Genomic DNA, 12,992 nt, shown 5'->3' on the forward strand with positions numbered 1-12,992 from the left:
CCATCTCTCTAGCCCCTGTTTAAAATTTTAAAAGAAAAGTAATAGGCTGGGTGTGGGGCATACACCCTTAATCCAAACACTAGGGAGACAGTAGCAGGTGGATATCTGTGAGTTCTCAGCCAGCCTGGTCTACATAGTTAGATCCAGGACAGCCAGAGCTACACAGTGAAACCCTGACTCAAAAAACAAACAAAAATGGAAACAATTTAAAGAGGAGAGAAAGCCTTTTAATGGGCTTATTGTCACAACACTAGGGGGCAGCACAGAAGGGTGTCTTTTTTTTTTTTTTTTTTTTTTTTTTGAGACAGGGTTTCTCTGTGTAGCCTTGGCTGTCCTGGAACTCTCCTTGTAGACTAGGCTGTCCTCAAACTCACAGCAGTCTGCCTGCCTTTTCCTCCTGAGTACTGGGATTAAAGGTGTGCGCCACCACAGCCGGCTTGCCTCGGGCTCCCAAGTGCTGGGATTAAAGGAGTGTGCCATCGTGCCCGGCATAGAAGGGTGTCTCTTGACTGACTCAAAAGTATTCAGAACAACCCGTTTACACTGCCAGAAAGGGTTGGCAAGAGGATGTTTGCAGTGTGGCATAATCCTTCATGCAAATTAAAGTCTGCATTTCCACCAGTCATAGCACAGTCCGTTCAGATGAAAGACCATGTCTGGACCAATCACAAACATTTTTCTGGGTGACTACAGAAAGCATTGAGTATCTAGCCTTGGTAAAAAACAAAACAAAACAAAAACAAAAAGAAAGAGAACACACACACACACACACACACACACACACACACACACACAACTGAGAATTCACCAAGACTTGCCATGGCAAAGAGTCTGGTGCAAGCTATCTGGAACAGAAGCATCTGGAACAGTGCCTTTTGGAGGAGCTGGAGTAGTGCTTTGGCAGCAAGCACCTGTGGTCGCAGTATAGCTTTCTCAAGACATCCATGAAGTGTTCAAAGCAGCCTGCTGGCGTGAGGGCTTTCCAGTTGGCTGCCAAATAGGGGCTGCTTGGCTAGCAAGCCTGGGCTCAAGGCAGCCTGGGCAGAAGGGAAGTTTCTAACAACTGTCAATTAGAGAGTCAAATTGCCCTGGCCACAGACATTTTATTGAAAGGAAGGAAGGAAGAAAGGAAAGAAGGGAGGGAGGGAAGAAGGAGAGAGAAAGGCATTCAAAGGGAGCTAACAATGAAGGCCTACCACCACAATTAACAGTGCTTTATTTACCTGTATGCCCGTCTCAGCAATGCTCAACTTCTGCCCTGCTGTGGTGCCCCCAGGGAGAGGTGGTTTCCTCTGATCTGCCTGAGTTGGGAAGAACCATCCTCTGTTGCCAATGAAGGACCGTGTATCAGTTAATTTTCTTATCCTTATGGTCAAAATGCCCATCGGAACCAACTTGGAAAGAGAGGGTTATTTTGGCTTGTGGTTCCAGAGGGCCACAGACCATCCATTATGGCAGGGACAGCCAAGCATAACACATGGTCCTTGGCTTGTGGTGATGGTGGCTTTCCACATCTTGACCAATTAAGAAGCAGAAAGCTCAGGGCAGAACTGGAAACTAATGAAACCTTCGAAGGTCTGCCTCTAGTGACCTGCTTCTTTCCGCAAGACTCCATCTCTTAAAGTCTCAACACAGGGTCAGCACTGGAAACAGAGAAACACAGGTTAGCCCTATGCCTAACCCCTGCAGAAAATAAATAATGATGATGATGATGATGAAGAAGATTATCATGACCATTATCAACTCTATTATCATCACCACCATTATCACCATCATCAGCACCACCATCACCTCCATTATCAACACCATCAACACCATCATCAGCACCACCATCACCTCCATTATCAACACCATCACCACCATCATCAGCACCACCATCACCTCCATTATCAACACCATCATCACCATCATCAGCACCACCATCACCTCCATTATCAACACCATCATCACCATCATCAGCACCACCATCACCTCCATTATCAACACCATCATCACCATCATCAGCACCACCATCACCTCCATTATCAACACCATCATCACCTCCATTATCACCATCATCATCACCACGATCAAGGCCTCTGAGATTCATGTTTTCAACTACATTTCCGTGGACACCTAGTGGGTGTTTTCCTTCTGACCAATATGTTTTCTCTCTGATTCAGGAGAGAATATACATTTTTCAAAGCTTTTCCTATGTTTTGACAAATCCCCACTTCAGAGAGCTGATGTTAGTGTTTCCGTATCTCTGAGCTGTGGCTTCCCCCCTTTAAAGCTGATGTATGGTTACAACCAACACTGGTCTCAGATTCTTGACTCTCCAGAGCTGTTCAAGATCTTCTCTTTGTGGCCCAGAGGTTCCAACACTGAAACATGAGAATATTAATTATTTATCTATCCCCAGCACTTTCAACTCATCTGTTTTCTGTTCACTTGTTTGATTGTTTTTATTTGTATGTTTTAATAGTTTGGGAATGATTTTTCTTTCCATTTTGTTGTTTGACTTTTTTGAGACAAATTCTGTTTTAGACAAGGTTACTACTGCTGTGATAAAATACCATGACCAGGCATTGGAGAGATGGTTCAGAGGTTAAGAGGACTGACTGCTCTTCCAGAGGTCCTGAGTTCAATTCCCAGCAACCACATGGCAGCTCACAACCACCTGTAATGTGAAATAATGCCCTCTTTGGCATGCAGGTGTACATGTAGGCAGAGCACTGTATATATAATAATAAATAAATAAATAAATAAACAAATAAATAAATAAATAAATCTTTTTCAAAAATACCATGACCAAAGGTAAGTTGGGGAGGAAAGGATTTATTTGGCTTACACTTCCATTTCACTGTTCATCATCTTCATCATCAAATGAAGTCAGGACAGGAACTCAAAGAGGGCAGGAACCTGGAGGCAGGCACTGATACAGAGACCATGGAGGAGTGCTGCTTACTAGCTTGCTCAGCCTGCTTTCTTATAGAACCCTTGACCACTAGCCCAGGGATGGCACCACCCATAATGGGCTGGGCCTTCCGCCACCAATCACTAAATAAGAAAATGCGCTACAACCAGATCTAATGGATGCATTTTTCAGTTGAGGTTTCTTCCTTTCAGATAACTCTAGTTTGTGTGTCCTGTTGACATAACATTAAACGGTACAGGGTCTCATGTAGCCCAAACTTGCTCTGTAGCTGAGGATGACTTGAACTCTTGATCCTCCTGCCTCCCACCCACTAGAATAAAGTGTGTGCCACCATGCCAGCTGGTTTGGGTTTGGAGAAGAGGTTGACTAGGTGGCTGTCTTAGTCACCGTTCTATTGCTGTGAAGAGACGCCATAACCAAGAAAAGACTTAGAAAGGAAAGCATGGAATTGGGGTTGCTTACAGTCTCGGAGCTTTAGTCCCTTATCATTATGGCAGGGAAATGGCAGCACTCATGGTACTAGACCAGTAGCTGATAGCTACATCAGAGAGAGAGAGAGAGAGAGAGAGAGAGAGAGGAGAGACTAGACTTGGCATGGCTTTTTGAAACCTTAAAGCCCATGCCCTATTGACACACTTTCTCAATCAAGGCCACACCTCTTAATCCTTTCAAACAGTGCCACTCCCTGGTGACTTAAGCGTTCAAATATATGAGCCTATGGAGTCCATTCTTTTGTCTGTTTGGTTTTGGGGGGTTGTTGTTGGGTTTTTGTTTTGTTTTGTTTTGTTTGAGACAGGGTTTCTCTGTATAGCCCTAGCTAGCCCGGACTGGCTTTGTAGACCAGGCTGGCCTTGAGCTCACAGAGATCCACCTACCTCTGGCATGTACCACCTCACCTGGCTTGGGAGGCCATTTTGGGGGCGGGGCTGTTCTTTAAAAAAACAAAAGAACACAGATATGAGCCTGGCGGTGGTGGCGCACGCCTTTAATCCCAGCACTCGGGAGGCAGACACAGGAGGATCGCTGTGAGTTCGAGGCCAGCCACTCTACAGAGTGAGTCCAGGACAGCCAAGGCTACACAAAGAAACTCTGACTCAAAAAACTAAAATAATAATAATAATAATAATAATAATAATAATAATAATAATAATAATAAACAAAAACAAAACAAACCACAAAGATGTTTTGTTTGTTTTTTGAGACAGGGCTTCTCTATGTAGTCTTGGCTGTCCTGGACTCACTTTGTAGACCAGGCTAGCCTCAAAGTTGCAATCTCAAGAGTTTGGATTGAGGTATGTGCCACCATGCCCCACTCTCAATGCTGGGTTTAATCCATGTGAAGAGGGGACAAACCAGCTAATGAAAGGCCCCAGAAATGGCTTGTGGAGGCCTCCCAGTGAATGCTGGGAGCGTGAATCATGGAAACAGTTTCTAGACAAGCTCAGGAAAGTAACTCTTATTTGTGTGGTCCATGTCATGTGGTTGTGTGTCAAGAAGGAGAAAAGCCTTTCCTCTATTTGGGATAAAAACTGTTCTAAAATGGGCAAACGAAGTTTTGCCCATCCTGCCTCATAAAAGCTGAAAATGAATACACATCAAAAATACTAAGTGAGCCGGGCGGTGGTGGCGCACGCCTTTAATCCCAGCACTCAGGAGACAGAGGCAAGTGGATCTCTGTGAGTTCGAGGACAGCCAAGGCTACACAGAGAAACCCTGTCTCGAAAAACCAAAAACCAACCAAACAAACAAAAATACTAAGTGAAGGGCCTGTAAGGTGGCTGAGAGGTAAAACTGCTTCCACACATGCTTAATGACACCAACTTGATCTCCTAATCTCAGGTAGAAAGCTGGGTGCAGTGGTGGGCATCTGTAACCTCAGCGCTCCTGTGGTGAGAGAGGAGGCAGAGACAGGAAGCACAGAAGCCGCTGGGCCTGCTGGCCCGGGACATGGTGCATAAGACAGAAACAAGATAGAAGGCCAAAATGACTCCTGAAAGTTGCTTAATGACCCCACATGCCACGGCATGTACTTGCACTCACAGGCGCAGGTGTGTGTGTGTGTGTGTGTGTGTGTGTGTGTGTGTGGCATGTACTTGCACTCACAGGCGCAGGTGTGTGTGTGTGTGTGTGTGTGTGTGTGTGTGTGTGTGTAACTGAGCTCAAGGCCAGCCCAGTCTACAGAGTGAGTTCCAGGACAGCCAAGACTACACAGAGAAACCCTGTCTCAAAAAACCAAAATAAATAAAAAACACACTAAAAAAAAAAATCAATAAATAAACTAATTGATTAATTAAAATTGCCATATGAAGCTGCTATCAGGATCTCATTTTGGTCGCCCCGCCCCCCACCCCAGGCTCTCTAGTCCTTGTCATCTCTGTCAAAGGAACTCAGACAAAACACACAAAGCAAATAAGAGTACATTACTGAGCAAAGTGGTGTCCCTGGGGGAAGAGAGTGGGGAGTGACTGGCGGGACCCTCAAAAAACACAGAGCTTTCCTGGGATGAGAGTGGGCAGTAACCGAAGGGACCGGGGTGGGGGAGCCTTTCACAGGATGAGAGTACGAGGCCCAGAGAGCCCATCGCACAAACTGCACTTTAAGGCAGGCATTATACTCTTTAAGTCTTTCTTAAGATTGATTTTAAAAGGTATCAGATGATCCCCCTGGAACTGCAGTCATGGATGCGAACCACCATGTGGCTGCTGGCAACAGAAGAACCTGGGTCCTTTGCAAGAACAACAAATGTTCTTAACCACTAACCACCTCTCCGGCTAGGCTTTAAACTATTTTATTTTTATTTTTATTTTATATGCATTGGTGTTTTGCCTGCATGCATGTCTGTGTGAAGGTGTCAGATCTTAGAGTTGCAGACAGTTGTGAACGGCCAGGTGGGTGCTGGGAATTGAACCACGGTCCTCCCAAAGAGCAGTCAGTGCTCTTAACCACTGAGCTATCTCTCCAGCCCTTTAAACTATTTCTTAAAGTTTCTAGAAAGAGCTGGTTTTCTGAGGGGTGCTTTCCGGCCTGGGTGATTGATAGGCCCATTTGAACTTTTTAAAAATACATTTTAAAAACTAAATTTGTTTTACTTTATGTGTATGAGAGTTTTACCTGCATGTTTATGTATGTGTGCACTGTGTCTGGTGACCATAGAGTTAATGAGAGGACATCAGATCCCCTAGACCTAGAGACAGCTGTGAGCTACCAGGAAGTGAACCTAGAGTGTACCCTCTTAACCACTCAGCCATCCTGCAGTCACCGACAGTGGTTAAACCGATGCCCAGATTCGGAAGGTCTACGGTCCTCCACCTCTCAGGCAGCCAGGTCCTCTACCACAGGACTTTCCCAAAAACAACAAGGAAAGCTGGCTTTTAGCCATTAATGTTAATTGCCGTGAATTAACATCACAAGGCAATAGAAATGGCATTCCTCAAGGGCCTCTTCCTGCACGTGGGAGTGAGAGAGCTGAGCCCTGGTCTGAGGTGCAACATCCTGCAAAGCATTACGTACATTGTTACAAGATGCCATTTTCAGTATCAAATTGAGCGGACATTTGCTTCAGCCTTTGCAAACGCAAGCTTACCTGTCTATCCGTTAGACAGGTCTCCCTCCAGCAGGACCTTACAACCCTGTTCTTAGAAGACGGGTTTAGTGGCAGCGGCTGCTTGCCGTGTTCATCCTGGAGATCACAGAGCGTGAAGTCGCTCTGCTGTTCTGCCCGCCTAGGGCCGTACCCGGGGAACTTCAGACTGAGTGCCTTATTTTAAGCTCAGCGTTGATGAACTGGAGTGCTCAGACGGGGGAGGGAGAGAGGAGCTGGCTTACAGATGGCCAGAGGACCTCATGAGAGGAGCTTCACTCTCTATCGCCTTTCATGGAAAGTGTAGGGCTAGCGCATGCTCTGTTTCCTTCCTTCCTTCCTTCTTGGTCATGATGTAGAAAATCAAACTCAAGGTCCTCCGCATACTAAATGGATGGTCTGCCACCAGCCAGACTCCACACCTGAGTACGCTGTTTCTTTCTTTCTTTCTTTCTTTCTTTCTTTCTTTCTTTCTTTCTTTCTTTCTTTTTTTTTTTGTGGTGGTGGTGGTGGTGTGTTTGGTTGGTTTGGTTTGGTTTTTAGAGATAAGGCCAGGTTGGTCTCAAACTCAGCGGTATGCCTGCATCTGCCTCCTGAGTGCTGGTGTGGGCCATCTTGTTTGGCTTTTGTCCTTGTAGCCTGGCTGGCCTTGAACTCACTATTACTAGAAATGGGTCTAGGTCTGGAGAAAAGGATTACGCTATCCAAACCATTTCGGCAAAACAAAAAGTATTCCTTCCGCAAGGGTCTGCAGGACTGCGCTTGAGCAAGCGCGCACATGCGCAGAGGGTCTGCGATGGGATTTATTTGTGTTTTTTTTTTTGTTTTTTTTTCTCCCATGTCGCGCATGCGCGCCTTATATAAAATTTATATTATCTGAGTATCGCGTGGTCACACCGCTCTCCTGTGTTCATCAGGTATTGAGACCATCTCCACTGAGACACCGGAGCTTCCCGAAAGTCTCGGGATTTATTTGTAAAGCAAGGAGCCTGATTGGCCAGCGCTCCGCCTCACACTTTTCCTGCTTCCTGGTTGGCTAAAGACAGTACATTCCACGTTACATTTCCCAAGCTAAGTAGCTCAGGTTGGCCTTGAGTTAGAGGATAACCCCCTGTTGTTCACCGTCGGTGAGCACCCACACATATGCATCCTGATCTCTCTTTAAACAATAAACAAGTAGAGCTGTCTGAAAATACAAAATATCTGCTGCATTGAATTTACCACAGCGCCCCCCCTCCCGCCCCCACATACACTCCACGCACCTCTCACTGTCAACCCCTATTCCTGCATTCCCCTTCTGCCCCATCACTGGGAAGATTCAACTAAAGGGTTAACCTGCAGCTCTGTAATGCGTACATAATAGAGGTAGATCATGTAGGCGGCTGCAGAGAGAGGTAGCTGCAGTGCCAGGGGACCTGGGTTTAGTTCCCAGCACCACCATGGCAGCTCACAGCTGTCACTCTGGTTCCAGGAGATCTGACTCCCTCCGTGGTCTCTACACACATGTGACAAACACACATACATACAGGTAGGCAATCATAGATATAGAAAAAAAATTTAATTAGCTTGGCAGTGGTGGCGCACGCCTTTAATCCCAGCACTCAAGAGGCAAAGGCAGGCAGATCTCTGGAGTTTGAGGCCAGCGTGGTCTACAGAGTGAGTTCCAAGGTAGCCAGAGGCACACAGCGAAACCCTGTCTTGAAAAAAGAAAACAAAAAACAAAAAACAAAAAATCCCCAGTGAGATACACAAAGCATAGTGTAAAACAGAGACCCTCAGGGCAAGGTCATCGTGCCAACTCTGTTTAGGTAGGATTTACCTTCTTGTTAAAATCTCTAAAATAGAGAGCTTTCCTGGGGAACATTTTCTTCTCCAGGAGATTGGCAGACCCATTTGCCTTAACTCTTTCCCCCCACTCACATCTTTATTGGAGAACAGCCTTCCTGTTCTTCAGCCATTCCAGGCTTGGGCCCTGAGGGTCCTGGGGGTGGCTGGGCACACCCAGCCTGTTCCCAGCATCTTGCACAGGCACTGGGTAGTTGTAGGGCGGGGCCCGGTTGATTGTTTCTGCATACTTGGTGTAGGAGCATAATTACAGTGTGGCCCAGACAGAGAAGGACACCACCAGCACCCGCTCCTTGGCCCAGGCATTCTTGAGGAAGGCGGAAATTCTCCCGGCATCTTTGTCTTCACCTTAACTCTTTTTAAATTAACTGTGTGTGTGTGATTTTGTGTGCCTGTGGGCATACAGAGGGCAAACACCGTAGTGCACATATTTGCCTGAATTCTGAAGGGAGGAAACAAAGTACCTCTTTGCTCTTGCCCCGAAAACCTCCTGTTAGATTTTGATCTCCAATCTTTTAGGCTGTTCAGAATGTCACATCTCCACCCAGAAACCAGAGATACAGTTCACACACCCCTGTCTTGACCAGCAAGAAGTCCTGCTGTTTAAGGCTCCAGGTTCACCAGCAACTGATTGTGAGGAAGGGACCCACCCTAAGGACCTTCGAGCTGCTGACATTGTTAGCCACGCATCCAAAGCTATCACCTGCCTGGAGAATGGATCCAGACCTTTACAGGAGCCAGGCAAGTGCTCTGGCACTGACCCGAATGCCCAGCTCTTCAGCAGTGGCCCTTGAGGAAGAAGCTAGCCTTCAGGTCACAATCCCAAATCACCATCAGCAGGTGACCAGGACGTGTGGTCAGTTTCTGTACAAATCTGCCCCCATGACTTTGCAGTTTGTCACTGTCTGTTTGGGCACAGTCCTCACTCGGGGCTTAGTGAGGTTAGAGCCTGCATTTACAGCCCCTGGTGTATGTATCCTGTGTGGATACAGGAAGAGTAACGGTGCCACTCAGGAATAGACTGTTCTCTGCATGTCAGCTTCCATCCCTAGCGTTACTCTGTGCCCCTCCCCTAAGGAAATCACTCACTTTATTTTCTTTCTTCCTTTCTTTTCGGAGACAGAGTCTTTTTTTTTTTCTTTTTTTCTTTCTTTCTTTTTTTTTTTTTTGACAAGATTTTTCTGTGTAACAGCCTTGGCTATCCTAGACTCGCTTTGTAGATCAGGCTGGCCTTGAACTCACAACGATCCGCCTGCCTCTGCTTCTGGAGTGCAGGGATTAAAGGTGTGTGCCACCAGAGTCTTACCTTGCAGAAATTTATCACATAGATCAGGCTGGCCTCAAACTCACAGAGATCTGCCTGCCTCTGCCTCTGCCTGAGTGCTGGGATTAAAGTCATTTGCCGCCAAGTTTGGCTCAGTCACATTTAATTTAATTTAATTTAATTTTTTGAAAACAGGGTTTCACTGTTTCGCCCTGGCTGGCCTGGAACTCACTATGTAGACCAGGCTGGCCTCAAACTCACAGAGATCATCTTGCTTCTGCCTCTTGAGTGCTGGGATTGAAGGCGTGTATTATCCAGCTTGGCTCAGTTAATTTAAAATATAGGTCTGCATGCTGCTGAAATGCAGTTAAACTTAAACTTCAGATAAGCAGTGATAATTTTTTTTTTTTTAGTGTAATATCCCAAGTGTATTTTATCTGGCAACGTTACCACATTTTCCAGTCAAGATTTAGTCTTTGAAAGAAAGAAAATAAACAGAGATAGAGATGTTGACGTAAAACAGTCCTCACCCCCAAAGGGACTATGAAAGATTTTACTCTGGGCCAAAATTGAGTGGCCATGGCCCTTAAAGGAAGGAGCCAGGTTTCTCTGAACAATGCAGGCCACTGTAGAAGCAGTTACAGGAACACTCACGTCACAAAACAGAGGAAAGCAGTATGTTGCTGGGGACACGGGGCAGGTCACAGCAAAGCGGGGAAGTGCCCACTACAGCTTGCAGGTGATACATTTTGTTCTTGTTTTGCCCTTTTGAGGCAGGGTCTCACTCTGTAGCCCAGGCTGGCCTCCAACCGACAACCCTGACTCAGCCTCTCCGAGGGCCGGGGTTACAGGCATGAGACACCACATCTGGCTGCAGAGGTTACCGTGAAGCTACTGGTCTGCTAGGAAAACATTCCAAACATTTTTTCCTTGCTAATCAAAAGGATGTTAGGTCAGATGCAGATATGGGCAATAAACAGCTATTAGGACTTAAGATAGCCCAAGATAGTGTTGGCTCCCCATCTCCAACATTCCAGCTCTCCTTAGTCACAGAAATGCTAACCCATCAATCAGCCTGCAAGAGCCCCAAGGTGGGCGTGGCTTCTGCAGGGAACATGAGTTCATACAGACAAGGTCAGGGGCAGAAGGACACCAAAAGAGCGATAATTAATTCACAGCAATCTTTTTTTTCCTCGCTTTCTTTTTCTCAGAAAATTAGTCAGGGTAAGCGGGGAGGGAGATGAGGATTAAACCCAGGGTTTTGTGCACCTTAGGCAAGTATTCAACCCTCGAGGTCTACCCCAGACTTTATTATTTTATATTAAATATTGTTTTAAAACTGACATTTTAGGCTACTTCTGCAGAAGAGTGTTTGCTTAGTGTACCCAAGGCTGGGATTAATCTGTACCACTGGGTGGCAGAGGGAGAAGAAAGAAAGTTAACAACAACAACAACAACAATGGGTCTGGAGAGATGGCTTAGCAGTTAAGAGTACTGTTTGCCCTTCCAGTGGTCCTGAGCTCAATTCCCAGCAGCCACATGGTGGCTCATAACCATCTATAATAAGATCTGGTGCCCTTTTGTGGTGTGCAGGTGTACATGCAGGCAGAACACTGATCACTGTATATGTAATGAATAAATAAATCTTTAAAAAATAACAACAATAACAATTTTAATGAAAATATTGAATACTTGCACAAAAAGTAGAAAGCTGAACATCACAAAAAAAAAAAATACACTGTGGAACGGCAGCTCCTGGCCGACCAACTCTGTCCTGTATCTGTCCCCAAAGATCCCTGTCAGTCCCTTCAACCATTTCAATCGTTTCCCTCTGTTTTAGCCTCCCTCCTGTTTCTAATTACAGTGCTTAAAAACAAAACAGAAAAACAAAAAATCCAGGGCTCCCACTCGGTAGCCCAGACTGGCCTGTAGACCAGACTGGCTTCAAGTTTCGGAAAGCCACCTACCTCCTCCTCAGAGTGTGGGATCAGAGGCGCCCAGACACACTTGGCTTTAAGGCTCTGCTTCAGTTCTGCTGGTTTGTTCGACTGATGGTTTAAGATGCTTTGACCACTTTCTTCTCCTTCTTCTTCTTCTTCTTCTTCTTCCTCCTCCTCCTCCTCCTCCTCTTTCTTCTTCTTTTTTTGAGACAGGGTTTCTCTGTGTGTAGCCTTGGCTGTCCTGGACTCGCTTTGTAGACCAGGCTGGCCTCGAACTCACAGCAATCCACTTGCCTCTGCCTCCTGAGTGCTGGGATTAAAGGCGTGCACCACCACCACCCAGCTGCTGCTTCTTCTTCTTCTTCTTCTTCTTCTTCTTCTTCTTCTTCTTCTTCTTCTTCTTCTTCTTCTTCTTCTTCTCTTTTGAGACAGCTGTCCTGGACTTGCTTTGTAGATCAGGATGGGCTCAAACTCACAGCGATCCACCTGCCTCTGCCTCTCAAGTGCTGGGATTAAAGGCATGTGCCACCATGCTTGGCTTTACTTTGACCATTTTCTTGCTATTGTAGGAGATGAGAATATTTATTTATTTATTCCATTTTAAAGAATTATTTTTTTCTCCTGGGCATTGAACCCAGGACCATATCAGCCTAATATATCAAGTTATAGTCCCAGCCCCATCCCTAGAGACTCTGCTCCCTTCCCCCACCCCTCTCCCAAAGCTGTTTACTGCAGTCTTTGGTGAAGTCAGTATTATGGTGTCAGCAGGGCTGGTGACTGAGCCCAGGGACCTGTGCAAGCCACAGGGACCTGCGCATAGCATTATGTCACTCAGTTATGTCCCCAGCAATATCACTTTTCTGTTTTCATGATCATGGCTATATAAAACATTTTTTACATTGCATATGTTTCCCGTTAGAGTTTAGTTGATGTGACTGGTAAGTAATGTCATTTTTGTTGTTATTTTTTGAGTTTTGGGGGCAGAGTCTTGGTTTGTAGCCCTGGCACTGGACTCTTTGTAATCCTCGTGGCTCAGCCCTCCAAATGCTAGGATCCCAGGTGTGTGCTACCAGGTCCAGCTCTTCTGTCCTTCCTCTTTAAAATATTTATTTATTTATTTATTTGGAAACAGTGTTTCTCTATTTGTGTGTGAGCGTGCTCGCATGCCCATGCATTTGCCTCTGAATATGTGTTCATGAGAATATGTGCTCCTTGTGCATGGACGAGCCTGTGGAGCAGACAAGAGCATCTGGTCCTCTAGAACTGTGCTTACAGAGGGCTGTGTGCTGCTATGTGGCTGCTGGGAATTGAACCCAGGTCCTCTGGAAGAGCAGCCTGTGCTCCTAACCACTGAGCCATCTCTCCAGCCCCAATTTCTTTTGCTTCCTTCCTTTTCAATTTGGGATGCATGTGTGTGAGCCACAAAACCTGCGGTGAGTCAGAAAT

The 12,992-nt window shown here is 46.0% G+C and overlaps 1 pseudogene across 1 annotated transcript; it reads right to left on the reverse strand.

Moving 5' to 3' along the window:
• Positions 1 to 8,421: 8,421 nt before the first annotated feature.
• LOC311586350 (NADH dehydrogenase [ubiquinone] 1 alpha subcomplex subunit 3-like) lies at positions 8,422 to 8,771 on the reverse strand (annotated as a pseudogene). Its single transcript has 2 exons — positions 8,747 to 8,771; positions 8,422 to 8,690 (listed from the first exon to the last, which is right to left on the reverse strand). The product of its transcript is annotated as an NADH dehydrogenase [ubiquinone] 1 alpha subcomplex subunit 3-like (transcript).
• Between the last annotated feature and the right edge of the window lie 4,221 nt (positions 8,772 to 12,992).

The sequence above is a fragment of the Acomys minous genome (genome assembly GCF_964271855.1).
Source record: "Acomys minous genome assembly, chromosome: 16".
Lineage (NCBI taxonomy): Eukaryota > Metazoa > Chordata > Mammalia > Rodentia > Muridae > Acomys > Acomys minous.